At 39.6% G+C, this 18,827-nt stretch overlaps 1 long non-coding RNA gene across 2 annotated transcripts; it reads right to left on the reverse strand.

The window, feature by feature from the left end:
• Positions 1-7,769: 7,769 nt before the first annotated feature.
• Positions 7,770-17,767, reverse strand: LOC141786524 (uncharacterized). 2 transcript variants are annotated; one of them, XR_012597812.1, is made up of 6 exons: positions 17,682-17,767; positions 16,469-16,505; positions 16,105-16,142; positions 14,907-15,059; positions 14,728-14,820; positions 7,770-11,350 (listed from the first exon to the last, which is right to left on the reverse strand). It is a non-coding gene; the product is annotated as an uncharacterized LOC141786524 (long non-coding RNA). The 2 variants fall into 2 exon arrangements; XR_012597813.1 differs by lacking the exon at positions 17,682-17,767 and adding an exon at positions 16,838-16,960.
• Positions 17,768-18,827: the final 1,060 nt, after the last annotated feature.

The following is an 18,827-nucleotide window of genomic DNA, read 5'->3' on the forward strand; positions in this document are numbered from 1 at the left end:
TGCTGGAAATGATGAGCTATAAGAGGATATAGAGCATATTGTGTCAAGAAATACTGTTAAAATATATATAAATATATATATATATATATATATATATATATATATATATATATATATATATATATATATATATATATATATATATATATATATATATATTTTTTTTTTTTTTTTTTTTTTTTTTTTTTTTGCCGTGGTCATTTTATTTTCAGGTTGAGCTTTGAACTGCCTGATCTAGCGGATGAAATCCTAAACTGTGGATATACTGTTTATACTATCTATCTCCAACAGGGAGTCCATTGTTAGGTATGCAATTTTTTCTGTATGCACAAAATGTACATACAGAATGGAGGGTGCCATTCTGTATGTACAGAATGTTGTGGTGTTACGGGTCCCGGGCACGGTGACCACAATAACAAAAAGAAATCAATCTGCAGAATAAAGGTAGAGTCTCAGAGTCAGAACGACAGGAGCACTCGTATCTTTCTCCAGATTGCGTCTCTTTAATTCTGACTAACTTGTGTACAAAAGACATAGTGCATTTTCTTTGTCCTAAGGAAAAATATCCTCCTAAAAACAACCAAATCTGGTTTATGTGTAACAGTTCTATTCACAACAGCTATAAACTGCATATTTCTGTGCTTTCAAACACTTTAAAGTGACTTAAGTTTTACTAAACATCTTTAATAACAAAGTGACAAAACACATTTAAGATTACTCATCCACACTCTTATGTAAGTGCTACAGCTTTTTCATATATAGACATTGCACTTAAACTGTACATTTCTAACTGAACATGACTTTCTCTGAATTACAAAACAAATACACAACTAGGAAATGTTAAAACACTAAGAGTCACATCAGGAACCGTTTCACATGAGTGGGAGCATTATGTGAGTACAAAACCCTACACAGATGTTAATGAGACAATACAATACAAAACCTTAACCATCTACTGACCTGCAGAATAAAGGTAGAGGCTCAGAGTCAGGACAACAGGAGCACTCGGATCTTTCTCCAGATTGCGTCTAAGGGGAGTGAGATTTTTTTCCCTAGGATGAAATCGGGAAATCCACGCCCCCAGCCCATGTGATTGGTTCCTGCAGCATCTCTTCTTCTTCTGTGTAATCCTGCTGATTTGTCATCGAGTGCGTTTCATGCGCCACCATCGGTCTCCGAGGGAAATGAGGCTTAATAACATTTAAAATGTCACACTACTTTAGAATTACCACATATTAAATTTCAATTCAAGAACTGAACACTTTCAACACAGCGTGGTGAGAGCGGCGATGTAATTGCAGTGAAAATATAAAAACCATTCGAGCATTCGAGGTAGAAGTGTGTGGAAGTGTGGAAGTGAGAGACGTGGAGGGTTTTATAGCCCACTACCCCTCCCCACGGATCAGTTTGGAAATGGCCCTTAATGTGGCGGACACTCCGCGAGAACGCGCAAACGGAGGGGTAAGCTGGTAGGGAGAGTGTGTAGGGGGCGGTTTGAAAAAGGCCCTGGGTGCATCCGAATAGTCCTTTTTTGATAAGGAACCTTCCTAACAGAAGAAATGACCCGGAAGCATTTACGCGTCGGCCATGATAAGTGCCGTTCGAATTCTCCAAAAGTTAAGGAAAGGAGGGTCGTTGCTTCCTTTAATATCTCCTTTAGCTTAGGAAACACCGGACCATCCTTTTCAAAAGGAAAGGAGAAGAAAACGCCCCATAATGCCTTGCGGCAAGTGACGTGTATAAATACGGCTCCTGCCGAAAGTTTATGGAAACTTATGATGGAGAAGGGACAGAAATTATGTGCGAGACTGTTGCTTTTCTAACATTTACCATCATGTGTCTGCCTGAATGTGTTTATTGTGTTCACGATGTATGAACCTCAAAAAGATTTATAACCCGAAACGTTTGGTTGCAATTCCGAACTGAAGCAATGGATCACTAGTGATAGAAGTAATAATGTTTATTAAAATAAATAAAAGAAGGACAAATGAGGAATATTACAATACTCCAAATATAATAAATTCAAACAATGTTCATAATGATATATGTGAATGAAACAGGGGGTGTAGTGTTTCTGACAGTCTGCTGTATTATCCAAGACAGTCCTCTTGTGTTATTAGGCAGATTGTCAACATTTATAGATGCTCTCACGAACCTCACAGCTGTGAGCAGGAAACACACACTGTATGACCAAAGACAAAACACCATCACATCTCCGCTGATCATGGATTATTGATGTTAGCCGGTGAAGACAAGAAACAATGTGAGATAAGGCACAGGACAAATGCGCTTCTTGTAGTTCATTTTTCAAACATTGTAGTTCGTCGTGACTTCGTCACAAGTAATTGTCGTCACATAAATATGACATCAAAGTGAAAGTGTAGTCGAATTCCTCTTTGGCCGCAGTTCTCCTTTCCTCTCATCTTTTCCCCTCCTTCCCTTGACCCTGTGACGTTTTTTATCGGGGTTAAGGTAAAGTGGATAGGAAAGGCCTTAGGAAGGACTATTCGGATCCACCCTCTGAGGGGAAGGCAGGGTGTTCGTCCACAGTAGGCAACCGGGGTGCGCGACTACAGTGACAAGGTTCCGCTTTCTGTTTCTATCCCTTATTGATACATATGTTCACAGTGATGCATCTCAAAATTCTAAGTAAAACTCTTCTTATTGACGAAGCATATTTATAAAGAGTGAGGCAACAAACAAAGGTTGATCCATGCATCAACAAAAACAATAACCATACTAAATGTGGTTACACATATTTAGGTGTACCACAGTGGCCCAACTGAAAGACCATTTACAGGCTCAGCAAACTTTTGCAGGAGTTTGGAGTTTATTAATTTTTTAATTTTTTTTTTTAATTTATTTGATTTACAGGGACAATGCATATTAATAGACATTTACAGTAAATATGCCAGAGTTAGCCAAAAGGCTAATTTTCATCTGTAGTCCCTGGCCAGATGTTAAAATGGTCAACCTAAAAAGCACAAGATGAAATAAAACAGAGCAGAATGAGAGAATGCAGAGTTCGTTATTAAAAAAAAAAAAAAGAAAAGAAAAGAAAAGAAAAGAAATCAATAAAATCACACCCTAAAGTTAAACAGTACTAGGTTCTGAGAGAGAAGAAGAGAGAGACAGAAAGAGAGAAAGAGAAATAAAATAATAATTATAATACATAAGGGTAAATAACCACATATATGAAAAAGAGAGGCAGCTGCATAAGGTAGGTTTCCAAATCATGCAAAGCATATAAAGAATCAACAGAGAACACAAAATACAAGGCCATGCAAGTAAGACATAAGGTATACCAAGGTACTGTTAACACAGGACAGATCTATATAAAAGCATATGATTATTAAAATAAAGCATGCATGACTGGGTTGAGCAGCAGAGGAAAGAGAAACAAAACCAAAAATGCAACATAGCACAGAAAAAAACATATACAGTTGGCTCTTGCATGCACAAGACAATTTTGCAGAAGGCAGACATGATGTAGCAGGGACAGGGGTAATGGTTTTAGTGCTGGCAGTTTTGACTTTTTATAAGCCACTGTTTTAAGTAAGACCTGAATGACTGATATGTGTTGAGCTCTCTGACAGTAGATGGTATGTTATTCCATTCTCGAGAGGCTTGGACAGAGAAAACTGACTGACTAAAAGTGCTTTTTCGAAGAGGGATAATGCAGTCTCCTCTTGTGACTCCTCTTGTGTGATGGGAATTTGTTCTAAGACTGACAAAATCAGAAAGCGGTGGGGGAGCCATATCGCGTGTGATTTTATAGACGAGACATGCATTTATGTGTTTTACCAAGTTTTCCCAGCTTAGAAGCTTATGCTTTTTCAGAATCTCACAATGATGAAATTGTTTTTGTTGTTTGTCAAAGACTTTAAGTGTTTGCTTATACAAAGACTGAAGTGGTTTCAAGGTTGTTTGACCAGCCTGGGACCAGCTAGTTAGACAGTAGGTCATGTGACAAAATATCATTGAATGCATGTACATCTTGGCTGCTTCGGTGGACATGGAGTTCCTGATAACTCTGAAATTTGCAAGGTTAAACTTCACCTGTTTACAGACTTTTTTTACATGTTCCCTGAATTTTAGATTAGAATCAAGAATAACACCCAGGTATTTAAATTCTTTTACAATCTGTAGCTTTTCACCTGATACAATAATATCAGGGTCTTCAGAGTCACCTGTTTTAGAGAAGAACATTCCAACTGTTTTAGATAAATTTAGTTGGAGACAGCACTGATTGAGCCATGCTGTGATTTTAGCCATTGCATTGGTCAGTTTTAGAGCTACTTCTGCTTTGGTCAAGCCATGTACATACAAAACAGTGTCATCAGCATACATTTGGATATAAACCTCAGGACACACAGATGGCAAGTCATTGACATACAAACAGAATAGAAGTGGGCCCAATATGGATCCCTGCGGAACACCAGTTGACAAGTAAAGGGCTTCAGATTGATGGTTATATATTCGCACAGTTTGATATCGATTATGAAGATATGACTCTACCCATTTAAGGGCATCAGAAGAAAAATTAAATGTGGATAACTTAGATAAAAGAACCCCATGATTGACAGTGTCAAAGGCTTTCCTGAGGTCCAGAAAAACAGCACCTACAAAGCCCCGACCATCTAGTAGTGACTTGATTTTTTCGATAAGGAAGCAATTTGCAGTCTCGGTTGAGTGGTTAGATCTGAAGCCAAACTGCATTGGATGCAGATGAAAAGAACTGTTGTTCAAGTAGTGTATAATTTGCTCAGCTGCCCATTTCTCTGCAACTTTGGAAATTACTGGTAAAATACTGATAGGTCTATAATTACAGGGGGAATGGGGATCACCGGATTTGTAAATTGGTGTGACAACTGCTGATTTCCATACTGTTGGAAATTCTCTTTCAGATATTGAGAGGTTAACAATACTTGTGACATGTTTGACAAGTGTTGGACAAAGATTTTTTAACATGGTGGTGTCCATTCCAAAAACATCTTTTGCTCTCGATGGTTTTAGAGATGTAATGATTTCTGAGATTTTTAAATTATCAGCATTTTTAAAACTGAAAGGTGGCTCCATTGTGTTTACTGTATGCCCACCTTCAGGGTTTGTAGAGAATCCATCTGCAATAGATGTCACTGAATCAACAAAGTACTGATTAAGAGCTCCAGCTACCTGGGCTGGGTCCTTTACCAAGTTTCCATTAAGATTAAGTTCGATTGATTTGCCTGTATTGTGATGTTGTCCGAGGAGCTTTTTTAGCTGGTTCCATATTATCTTAGGATTACCCTTTGCCTCACTAATAACAGAAATGAAAAAATCCGCCCTGGCTTTCCTCATTCCCCTAGTTACTTTATTTCTTAACTTGGAAAATTGGTATTTATCATGAAACAGTTTGGTTCTGATAGCTTTTTTCAAAGCAAGATCCCGTTCTTTCATTAATTTCAAAATGTCAGAGTTTATCCAAGGAAGGCTGTTTTTTTTACCTCTACACTTAATCTTTCGGGAAAATTCTTTGATGATCAGCTGCATTTTGTTCATAAATACAAAACTGCCCTCTTTTAAGTCCTTTTCAGAAAGTAGCTCAGTCCAGTTAAAATCCTGAACTGCTCTTTTAAAATGGTCCTCTTTGCACCTGGGGATCCTGACAGATTCATGTTCTGGGACATGAGAGGGGCTGAATCTCCTATTTGTTAATTTTCTGGCCACCAGTACAAGATTATGATCAGAGAGTCCAGTAATCATATTGAGAGATTTTGTGATTCTCTCAGGCCTGTTACTGAATACCAGGTCAATCTGAGTTCTGGTCGATTGAGTTATTCTTGTTGGACCCATAATCAGCTGTGAGAGGTCATAACCATCAGTTATTTTTTTGAGGTTTTTTCTTTTTAACTTGTCTTCCCAGTTAACATTTAGATCTCCCATTACTATCACCTCTTTTTTAAAATTGCATTCTTTAAGCATGTTTTGGAGTTTTTCATAAAAATCATTGTTAGCGGAGGGTGGACGGTAAATAACAATGAGAACAAAAGACATTTGTGGTGATAGAGTGATATTCAAACCAATACATTCAAGTTCACGGTTTACCCAAGTCAATTCGTGACATTGTATACAGTCTTTTACGTAAACCATAACTCCGCCCCCCTTTGATGTCACTCTGTCTCTTCTGAAGATTTGATAGCCTGGCACTTCGATTGATGAAGATGGTGAATATTTTTGCAGCCAAGTCTCTGACAAACAGAGGAAATCTAAATTCGAATCAAGAAGTAGATGATGAATTTCCTCACTTTTAGATACCAGACTTCTTATGTTTAAATGTCCACCGAATAGTCCCTTAGGTTTTACTCTTGAGTCCCATATCATTCTGGAGTGATTGACAGTTTGAAAAACTCTCCACTTCCTGTTTTTCGCGATCGCTTTATTGATTATTTTTTCCCGGGTTGGATTAGTTACACCCGCGTGTAGATTAACGTGACCTTCATTCCGGATAACAGTTTTTAATGATGATCGTGCGTGTGGAATGTCACCTTTGATGTTTGCTGCGGCCGTGTGTCTCTGTTGGTGTGGTGTCCTCGCGGCGCTCCTTGGCAGGGGACCGCCATCCAGACAATCCGGACATCCCCGCGATGGTGACCCGTCCTCCCGCACCGAGGGAAGCACACCCGGTCCAGGCCATGGAAGCATGCCAATCCCACCCAACGTGCTGACCGGCACATCTCCCACGAACCCCGTGTCTATGGTGCCGCTCGGAGAGGCGACACGATCAGCCAGGTCAGAGTGCGGTTCCTCGGTGTAATTTGGCATGTCGGCATACATCGTGTGTACCTGAGAGAAGGTAGTATTGCTCCACCGGGCTGTGTACACAGTGCGGGATTCATCCTGTGCTGGGTTGTTTTCCGGGCCAGGACACTGATGAATATCTCCGGATAGCAAGAGGCAGATGATGATAATCAAAGTGTGGCTTCGTTGCAGTTTGTACATGGCTTTGGTGCGTTTTGACGCCCGGTTGTAGAGAGACGGATAGATGAATGAGACAACAAAGACGTGTCTCCCGAAGCCGAAATGTTTGTTTATTTGGTTTGTGAGGAGGGTTTGCTCCTCAGCTGCACAGTTTGGGTTCAGAGCATCTCCAAACAAAATTGATCTCTTAAAAACCTGTCTGGTGTCATGATGCTTTAGCATACCTGTTAAAAATACGTATAAAAGAAGAGGTGCAAGTACACCTGTCCTGCCTGCCGCCATCTTGAAATCCTACCTCAAGCTGATTCTGGTGTGACATCATAACTTTACAATAATTAACTTTTCCCAGAATATTCTAACCTCACTGAAAAAAAACCATTGGTTGAACGTAAAAAAAATTGAGGTAATCATTCACATCCAATATTCTTTGGTTGACTCAATGTAAAATAACGTGTTCAGTTTAATCCAATTTCTTTTAATCCAAGCAAACTGTTTTCTGACAGTGAGGCAAACTAATTATGTTGAGTTGACCTAAATTAAAAACGAATGTCTTCATTGATTCAATGTAAATATTCTGTTCAGGGTAACCTAAAATGGTTACATTTGAATGTAAATAAACATTAAAGCAAATCAATTATATTAAATTGCCCTAAATTAATAAATATAAACTTTTTTACAGTATAGCATATGCAGAAATGAAATTTTAAAAATGCTTAAAACATATTTTGAAAAAATAAAGAATACTGTCAAAATTATTTTACAACAAATGTAATTATTGTTCCATTGTTTTGAAACATTTTGGAGCGGTGAAACATGCAAACATGAAAACATGTTCACTCTGGTGAACTGAGCAATTACAGTACAAATGTTACTACTGCAATACAAATTCCATCACTTTTCTAAAGGATTTGTGGACTCAAGAGTATTTTAAAACAAGTAGCCAACTCTGCCCTGGGATGGTTGGTAAACAACTATGACAAAATCTTCAACAAATACTGAATACTATAGTGAACAGGCATTGGTTTTAATGCTTTTTCTTTTCCTCAGACACTAAAACAAACCTCAAACACTTACAATTGCAACGAACATGCAGTAAAGAAGAGATGCATGCAGAGATAAAGAAGCCTTTCCGAGGATGTCGTGCTGGTGCAAAGTTAAAGGCCAGGAGATGGAGATACAAGCCCTTTCTTCCTTCAGTCATCATTGGGAATGTCAACTCTCTGCCCAACAAAAAGGATGAACTAGAGATACTGGTGAAGACACAAAATGTATACCGTGAGTGCAGCCTCATGTGCTTTACTGAGGTTGAGTCAAAACATCTCTGATTCTTGTGTGGATATCCCTGGCTTCACGCTGATACGTCTGGACAGAGACACCAAAGCTAGTGGCAAGTCAAAAGGTGGAGGACTGGTTTTATACATCAATCAGAGATGGTGTAATCCTGATCATACTACAGTCAAGGTGAAGATGTGTTGTCCGGACATTGAACTGTTGGCAGTTGGGATGAGGCCATATTACCTTCCCAGAGAATTCAGTCATATAATAACAATCCTCGTGTACATTCCACCCAAAGCAACTGCTGAAGTTCCATGTGATGTTATCCAAGAAACTGTTGCCAGGCTACAGACTCAACATCCTGAGGCTCTCATAATAATATCTGGAGACTTTAACCATGTTAGCCTCTCCTCTTATCTCACTGGATTTAAACAGTTTGTTAATTGCCCAACCAGAGTGAACAGAACACTTGATCTTCTATATGCCAACGTCAAAGATGCATACAGTGCCACTGCATTACCACCACTGGGCAGGTCGGATCACAATCTGGTTTTACTTCAGTCTTGTTACAGACCCTGCTTATTGAGGCAGCATGCAACTACTGTAACAGTTAGAAAATGGACACCTGAGGCCAGTGAGGCTCTGAGAGACTGCTTTGAGTGCACAGACTGGAATGTATTGTTAGAAACAGATGAAAATAGTATAGATATTGATAAACAGGTTGACTGTTTTACTGAATACATCAACTTCTGTAAAGACAATATCATACCATCAAAGACTGTACTCCGTTTCCCCAATAACAAACCCTGGATCACAAGTGACATCAAGGATATCCTCAATCAGAAAAAGGAAGCCTTTAGAGATGGCGACAAAGAACGGCTCAAACTGGTGCAAAAAGTGCTGAAGAGGAGATTAAGGGAGGCTAAGGTGAAATATAAAAAGAACATTGAGAGAAAACTACAAAATAATAACATGCGGGAGGTGTGGAGAGGAATCAACAACATCTCTGGCTATAACACAAAGACAAGGCAGCCAATTGTGGGTGATGTTGAACGTGCTAATGAATTCAACCAGTTCTTCAACAAGTTTGACACAGCGACCACTTCCTCTTCTACTGCTGCTCCTTCTACACATCTGTGTCTCTCCACCACTCCTGCTACATCCCCTCTTACACCTGTGCCTCTTCCACCGTCACCGTCTGTCACAGCTTTAGGAGTGAGGTTAGAGTTAGGAAGACTGTGCTTAGGGAAGGCTGCTGGTCCAGATGGTGTGTGTCCAAGACTGCTTAAGGACTGTGCTGCCCAATTGTGTGAACCCCTTCAGAGGAACTTCAACCTGAGTCTACAGTTGGGTCAGGTCCCGGCTCTGTGGAAAACATCTTGTATTGTGCCGGTACCAAAACTCAAATGCCCAGCTGAACTTAACGACTACAGACCAGTTGCCCTCACCTCACATGTTATGAAAACCTTTGAGAGGCTGCTTTTACGTCTGTTGAGACTTGAGGTCAAAGACACACTAGAACCTCTGCAGTTTGCATATAGAAATCATATTGGAGTGGATGATGCAGTTATATACATGCTCCACCGTGCCCTGTGCTATCTAGAAGAACCTGGCACCTATGTAAGAATTATGTTCTTTGATTTTTCAAGTGCATTTAACACCATCAAGCCCATGTTATTGAGAGATAAGCTCAAAGACATAGGAGTGAACCCATCCTTTGTCTCCTGGATCACAGACTATCTCACAGAGAGGCCACAGTTTGTCAGGTTGGGAAACTGCGTCTCTGGGACGGTCATGAGCAGCACGGGGGCTCCACAAGGAACTGTTCTGGCTCCATTCCTATTCACACTTTATACTGCAGACTTCAAATACAACTCTGAGTCCTGCCACATCCAAAAATACTCAGATGACACTGCTATTGTGGCGTGTATCCAAAATGGACAGGAATCTGAATACAGGGATCTGATAAAAGCTTTCTGTGACTGGAGTCATAGAAATTGTCTCCTACTGAACACCTCAAAAACAAAGGAAATGATTGTGGATTTCCGAAAGTCTGGGCTCTGCCATCAGCCAGTTAACATCCATGGGGTGGACGTGGAGGTGGTGTCAACCCACAAATATCTTGGTGTACATCTGGACAACAAGTTGGACTGGTCCCTTAATACAGATGCACTCTTTAAGAAGGGGCAGAGCCGTCTCTTTTTCTTAAGGAAGCTCAGATCAATTGATGTCTGTGGAAAGCTGCTGCAGATGTTTTATCAGTCCGTGGTAGCCAGTGCTTTGTTTTATGGTGCAGTATGCTGGGGAAATAGTTTAAAGCAGAAGGACAAGAGGCGACTGGAAAAACTGGTGAAGAGAGCTAGCTCCGTGGTTGGATCCAGTTTGGACTCACTGGAGGCTGTGGTGGAAAGGTATACACAGAAGAAAGTGGAGGCCATCATCCGTCACTCTGATCACCCACTTCACAACATCATAGTCCAGAGGATCAGCAGCAGTTCTGGACGTCTTACCTCTGTGCGCTGCAGGACCGAGAGGTACCGAAGATCATTCCTCCCTGCAGCCATCAGAGTGTACAATTCTTTGCTTGGAAGAGTGCCAAAACAACTTGAATTTCCCTCCGGGGATTAATAAAGTATGTCTTGTCTTGTCTTGTCTTGTCTTGTAATGTGACTGGAACCTCCAGCATCAACCCCTCGTACTTTGAACTGCTTGAATTTTCAACTGGAAATAGATCTACACAAAATTAAACCACCAGTAGAAACAAAACAATGTAGTGAGTCAGTGCAACTAAACTTAGCCTAGTCTGAGCTGTACAGCTGGCTGCACAGTTTTTGTCAACTCTCGGGCTCATCTTTTTGCAATCAAGATCCATCAAGACTTTTTGCAAAAACTCAAAGGTGGATTCCAATTTCTTTGGATACTTCAGATTAAGTGTGTACATGAGCCTGAAGATCATGGTAAAAGCTGCTGCAACTGAGGGCAAATTATTGACAACCTCTGTTCCTTCAATGATTATCTTGATGTCTTTGGCTGGGTGGAGTGGACTCTCCCATCCTGTGATCAAGATGGCCATGGTAGTCTGCTTCAGCTTTTCAGCCTAATTTTCTGGAATATCCTGCCAAAAAAAAAAAAAAACATTCAAAGATTCTAATGTGTTCCCATTTTATATATGGCTACAGTGGTCACTTTTATACCAAGATTTAACTTAAAATGAATGTGGTATCCACTGTAGTGGTATGCACTGTATTTACAGTGATCAGTCAAATGACCCAAGCACAATTTTCTCTTGTGCACCATAGAGCACATTGTGGTACGAGATGCAAGATTCACCTTCAGAAAAGTTGCAGCACTAACTAGAAAAGCACTCAGAGAGCACATACCTCTGCCAGCACCACAGTCCTCGACCATATTATGATTTTTACTATAAATATTACTCCTACCTTTATTTGATGTACATATTTAGATTCCTTGACCATAAAAACACTCCATTAGCAAACGGATTCATAATGATATCTATTTTATATCAGTAGTTATTCACAAAAATCACATTTTCGTCATAGTGGCCAGACGCTGATCCGGATCAACACCAAAATCGAATCAGTTCTTCCTTTTTTCCATGCTGAACATTTACTGAAAACTTCATCAAGATCCATCCATAACTTCTTGAGTTATTTTGTTCACAGACTCACAGACAGACGGACAGACTCTCCCAAAAACATAACCTCCTTGGCGGAGGTAAAAATGTGTGCAACTTTTTGCCTTTCATCTCCAGGTATTTTAATTCATCAGTCATCATCCTGCTTTTTCTTCAGTCAAGTTCCCCCTTTTGTTCTTGTTTCATGTCTTGTTAAAGTGTTAAGTTTTATTTTGAAAGTTCACAAGTCTTTTCTTATTTCTGTAGATTTTGTTTCCTGCCTGGCACTGCCACACCTGATCCCTGATTGTGCTTCCCCAGCCGTCTCCTCACTCCCAATCACCTCATTGCCTTAACCCTTATGTCTTCCCTTGTCTTGTTGCCAGATTTTGTTCCTAGCAGGGTTCATACAGATTTTTCATGGTCAAATTCAAGTACTTTTCAAGGAGCTTCAAGGTCAATTTTCAAACTTTTCAAGTACTGTGAGCGGTTGTTAATTTCATAATGTTAAGAAATTGATGCGCACACAAAACAGCAATTTCATTGTGTTGAACAGCACATTTGTTCACAACTTCACAGAGAAGACTCGTATTTACAAAAAAAAACATTTTTTTCCTGATTCTTGTCTTTTTACTACTTCTCAAAGAACTGATTCTCATCACTTGCTGACGAAACTGGTATCATTATCTTTTAAACTAAGAGTATTAGGAGTATTATGAGGATTTATATTATATTTATTATATTACAACAATTTTTTTAATGCAGCTCCCTCCTTTGTGAAAACAACATCCCTCCACAGTAGATGGTCCACAAACAGGGCAGACTGGGAGAACAAATTAAACGCACCCTTCCCAACACCGTGTATGTTAATGAAGCAGCTGACAGCTCTCAGTGGATCAGTCTGAAGACAAACAGTGAAGTCATATCTCCTGTCCAGACCTTCAGAATTAATCTGAACACCTTGTAACAAACAACCACCCGTTAAAAACACCAGCGTTCAACACATGGAGCTTATCATTTAGCGCGAGCACATTAGCAGTAGCTCGCGCAAGCGTCAGCTGATGAGGAGGATGATTGACAGCGTTTTCTCATAATCTGACACAGACGTCATGTTGCAGCAGGACAAAAACACTGAAACAGGTGGTTTGACGCTGTCTCTCTGCAGTTCTGATCAAACATAACTAATGCTAAGTAAAATCTGTTACGCTAAGACTGCTGCATGCCAAAGTTGTGATCTCCTAATGAAGGAGAGCGTGAGGAGACGCGCTGATCCAGATGCATCTTGGGCAGATATCTACTTCATATAACCCTACAAAAACTCGCTGTCAGTTATACACAGATAGGGTATGACTATATATCCCACACTGACTTGCAGGAACGGAATATTCTGTGTGGAGCACCTGCAGTCCAAAACTGAAATCCGGCCAAGAAAGGGAATATTTTCTTTTGATTAAAAGATCGATCGATGTCAAATTTTGAAGATGAGGATCGTTTTTATTTTTGAGAATCGATTTTTTTTTAACCCAGCCCTACTTTTTTTGTATCCAGTTCTATGGTTTTTCTTATTCTCAAACAATGAGTAAGATAGCCACATCTCAGACGCTTATAATAAACCAAGCCGGTAGCGCGGCTTTAGCACAAACAAGCCATCTAACCGGCAGGTTATCACATGACCGTTGTTCATCTGTGCCGGGTCTCAATGAGAAACGCCGTTTCGTTCCTTCGTATGTACAGGGCGAGCCTCCCACTCCGCCGCGGCCGTATGCTCAGACCAGGCACGACCCGGTATTTGTAGACAAAACCTGTCACCGCCTGACCGCAGTTATTTTATAACCTGCCCCGACAAACACCCCCAGGCAACACTACCTTTATGTTAAATGGGACACTGCCTTCATCACTCATGCCTAGCATGAAGCATAAAAAGGTGGTTAGCTTCAACAGGTAGCAGGCTAATTGGCTATTTAACATGTAGGGCTTCCAGGGTACCTCTCGTGGCTGGCGAGTGCCGACTTGCCCATAGCTTCCACTGCAATCTCCTTTTTACATACACTGCAGTATGCTGCACGGGGATTTGCGCTACATTTAATCCAAAATTTGTATTTTTCTTTCTCCAGCCAACGGTCATGCCTCCCGGCTTGCTGTTTAAGGAACAATCCTCATGGGGGAGACGTCACAACGCACATATAAACAGACCAGTTATGTTACACCCGCGAGCCCATCAGATGGAACATTTTTTTTCCCCCACAATTTATTTTATTTCTCTCTATTTGATCGATCTGTTGAGTTAGGAAGCTGAGTAGTGAGTTATATACGATTATAAATTCAAGCATTCTCAAGCACTTGAATAGAAAATCAAGTACTTTCAAACCTTGAAAACACAACATGAAAAAATAAGCATTTTCAAGGATTTCAAGGACCTGTACAAACCCTGTCCTAGATTTTGTTCCTTTGTTTCACTGTGCAGTGCTCCCTCTATAAACATAGTTTGCTAACAATGTGTTTTGTTGAGATCTTTCCTTATGCCTGGTGTTTTTTGATACATCTGCTTATGAGTTCTTTTTGTTCTTAGAGTTCAAGCCATGACAATAAAATATGATTTATTCAAATCACAAATATCACCTCTACAGTCATAGCCCATTCATGCTACGGTCCAAATCTTTCATTTTTGCATAATGAGCAAGTCTCATAAACTGAGTATGACTGTAACACTGAGGCTTGAGAGATCAAAGACCTTGCATATATTCATGTGTATATATGCACAAGAGCCATTTTTAATGAAACCTAAACATACTGTATAAAAAAACTTTTTGCACTCCAGGTTAAAACCTCTTCCCTATATGTGAGTGAGATGCCCTTACCTGATATTCTTTGATCAAATGCTCAACAGGTTCCCCCAGGTACATCATCAGAGATGTGAAGATAGGCTCTCTTCTTGTGTTGATGTCCAAAGTCTGATTCAAAAAATGGTATTCAGTACAATCACAAACAAAAAATAAATATTTAGCATTCCTCAGACAAGAAACCCCTTCATAGATACCTCATCCAAAAGCTGTAAGACACCAGACATCTTCTGTCTTACAGCTCCCCCCTTCCGCCTGATAACCTCCAATAGTTTGGAGTGCTGGTCCAACTGTGCCAGTAACTTAGTCCCCAAGGGAACTGTTTTTATTCTCATAAACTCAGCATTGATCTTTAAAACAAAAACAGAAGTGCATCCAAGATGAAGCTTGAAAACATATATTTTTCACAGCTACAATCACAGCTGACCACCTGAAAATAAGGACATCACCAATGAAATTGATGCAAAGCAACAAATTTGTACATAAAGTAGACACCAGCATGTATATTATGGTCCTGGCTGTATTTTTAAGATGGGGTGACATTCAAACCTGAAAAGAAAAAAGTAATAAGTTGAATTATTTCACATAAAAATCACTAGTTGCTTTTTTTGAAAAGAAAAAAAAAAAGTCCCCAAGTTGCCAACACAGCTGCTCACTATATCACAGCGGAGTGGGAGATGAAGGGCCCTGTGCAGGCACAAATGTCTGTGTGAAAATAATGTGGACATTGACCAGTTTTTAATTAACTTTCCATGTTCAAGGGAATAAGATTGACCCTATCCTGAAATTGAATTTGTTTTAAAATTACCTTAATAGCCATATTGGACATTTTTAATTGAATGTTGTCTTTTTTGATGAGCTTTCTTTCTGTGATGATTGTTGAGGATGATATTTACTTAGGTGCGTTAGTAGAGCTTTCCAATAAACACAGGGGTAAGGATGGCCCCGCCAATAATGCAGATGGTAAAGTTTATAGTGTTTCAGAAGTTCAGATCTTCTTGACAATGAGTCGTCACAGTCTTTACATTTCCACATGCATGGATAACTGATGCAACATGAAATACAAGAGAAAAAAACAAGAGATATTTTTAATTTGTTGGGGTAACAACGCCATAAGTTTTATATTTACATTTTTTTATCTACCACGAAAACTAATTGAGATTAAAAATCTCTATTTCAAGAGGGTCCTGGAAAAGACAGCGGCACATTCAAAAGTTTTAAGCAAACACACAGTCATCACACATAAAACAAGACTTCAATACCTTAAGTTTATAGAATAGACCTGGAAACTGCCAAATCAATTTGTCAGATTTCATTTGAGCCAGTGCTATTATTGGGTCAAATTAAGTGTCCAATTAATTAAAAATGTTCTCATGATATTGTGAAGGAACTTACCACAAGTTATGAGGACAGGCCTCAGAGCAGCTAATTTCCTTGAAAAAGGAAACAATATTCTCTTGTTATTAATAAGCCAACACACTTAGTAGGTGCTAGATACAAATTGGGAACCATTAACATGTAATGTAAACTGGTTATACATATGTTTAGGCTTTATGTTGAGAATGGATATAATGTAAATACATAAAATGCAAAAATATAGTATATTTCAAGCGCACATCCTGCAGTCATTGTGTAAAATACAAACCTAGTGAGAATTAGCAAGACCCTGTAAAACTATCCATAGTAAGTTTTGGACAAACGATTATTTGGGCAGTGAATGATAAATTACATTTTTATAAGGTATTAACAACTAACTTACCACAATGGACAAGTCTGGAAGCTTTTCAGATGTTGCACTGCAAGATAAATTTTTTTAAAAAAAAAAAAGTAAGTTAACTTTAGCTGAAGCCATACAGACACCTTTGGAAAAGAGCTATTTCACACTTACATAAAATATCATTGATTATTTAGTTGTTGTTTTTTTCTTTTTTTTTTAGAAGACAGCTAGTACCCCGAAAATATGGGCAAGTTAATAAAGATAGAAAGCTCTGATAGTTTTGGCATTGTCATCAAAAAGGGACAATGCCTCCATCCTGACACTTACAAGCGCGCACATAATCTCTCTCCATAAACATACACACACATAACCCAGAAGCGGGTTAGTCTCTGTAGTTTTATTTGCACGCACCTACTGGCACTCCACGTGTTGTTCAACTCGTCCAAACTTGTACTTCACGGTTGACGAGCTCACGCTGTAGAGCAGGAATGTCCAACTTGTGCCATGGAGGGCCAAGAGGCTGCAGGTTTTCTTTCCAACCAAGAACTCCACCAGCTGATTCCATTGAGTACCTCACCTTCAAGCAGAGAGCAGGGGCTAATCAGTGGAATCAGCTGGTGGAGTTCTTGGTTGGAAAGAAAACCTGCAGCCTCTTGGCCCTCCATGGCACAAGTTGGACATCCCTGCTGTAGAGCATACACCGGTGTTTCGGATCAAAGAGTGCCCGTAATAAATAGTGACTTCCGGCCAAATGCGCTGCAGTCACAACAGCGTTGAAAATTATCTGGTGGCTGCCTCCTCCTTTAATGTTACATTTAAAAAGAAATGGGAATAAGTACATTTTCTCATTTTTCTCATTAATAAAGATAACTAAATATAGAGGCGAGGTCCATACCAAGCAGTGTGCCGGCGAAAAACCCGCGTTCGGCTACAGGTTACTCGTTAACACGGTCACTCTATAAACCGCTACACCCCTCATGGCTCCCGTTCACAGTACTAACACGTTACGCCGTCAAACATTTGAAACGACTCAAAAATGCATACTAAGTTAACCAGTAATTTAAACAGGGATTGAACGTGCACTGTCGAAAAATTATAGCTTATTTGTCGTGGGCTATAAGCTAGCAAGCTGAGTTCAACAAGACAGCCTGGTGATACCATGGCAGACGACCCAAAGGGCGGTTTAATAGATGAACGGGGCGATAAAACCATGGTTGATGTCACAGTCTAAAAACACATTTTTGTCTTTTATTACCTGAAACAAAGTTTCCCTCCACCCAGGAGTTGCAGAGGCTGAAGATGGACTCGGCCGTTCCCGTCAGATCCTCAGGTTTCGTTTTCCGGAACACGCATGCGCGAAACGATCAACACCTGATCCGTTCAGGTTGATTGAATGAGTCATTTCATTTTGATGTCAAATTGCAAACTCATATTGAAACGAAATAAAAAATATTGATTCAGTCAGAAGTACAAACCTGAAAATATAGTTTAAATCTGAAAACGATTTTTTGAGTCCATATAATGTGAATTTATACATTAAATGAACAACAGCAAAGTTTTACTTTTTTCAGTGCTTTGAGACACTGAATTTGGGGGTTTCATTATCTGTGAGCCATAATAATCAACTTTTAAAAAAAAAATAGATGCTTCAAGAATTTCACTCTGTGTGCCGTAGATAGATTTACAATATAGAAATGAGTGACCAAAAAATCAAACTTTTTCATGATATTCTCTTTTTTCGAGATATACCTGGAGCAATGCTACTCAGAACTACAACACAGAGTACAAGGTGCTCCTGGAAATTGTACTTACTTAGTACCAGTGCCAAGTTCAGTGTATCTGTGGGATTCTGGAGGAGTCCCACTGTCCACAGTTGTTGTTCTGTTCTTAGGGAGTGATTATCCCAATCCACCCTGGAGACATCAAGGTCCCTTTGCAGAAGCGGAAAGGAAACATGCTGGACACAGAAGAGGTGGATGCTATTGGAGGGATCTAGAAGACCTTCATCTTCAAGGCTGTGAAGAGTCTCATAGTGCACATTTGTTACAGCCATCCTTGCATCTCGCCATAGACGTTTTATTCTATTAGAGAAAAAGTACAATTAACTTCGAATTCTCAAAGTGCATTTGTTCTTTTTTTTTTTATCATAGATGATTTTTTTTTTTTTTTACTGAAAATTATATATAAATGCATAAATACCATTCATTGTGCACCCTCTTTCCTGACAGGAAACTGCCCCTGCCACACCCCCTGATAGTGAACATGCATCGTGCTATGTCAGCATTTTCAACTCCTTGGTCTCACTGATCACACTTTGTGCAGCACGAACAGCTCAGTAAAAGCATGGTTGATAATCTCCGGCATCTCAACCTGGCTGGAAAATGTTCTAAAAAGTTGCATC

Source organism: Halichoeres trimaculatus, unplaced genomic scaffold (genome assembly GCF_033239565.1).
Source record: "Halichoeres trimaculatus isolate MK-OKI-2021-1 unplaced genomic scaffold, fHalTri1.1 fHalTri1_scaffold_38, whole genome shotgun sequence".
In the NCBI taxonomy this organism is placed as follows: domain Eukaryota; kingdom Metazoa; phylum Chordata; class Actinopteri; order Labriformes; family Labridae; genus Halichoeres; species Halichoeres trimaculatus.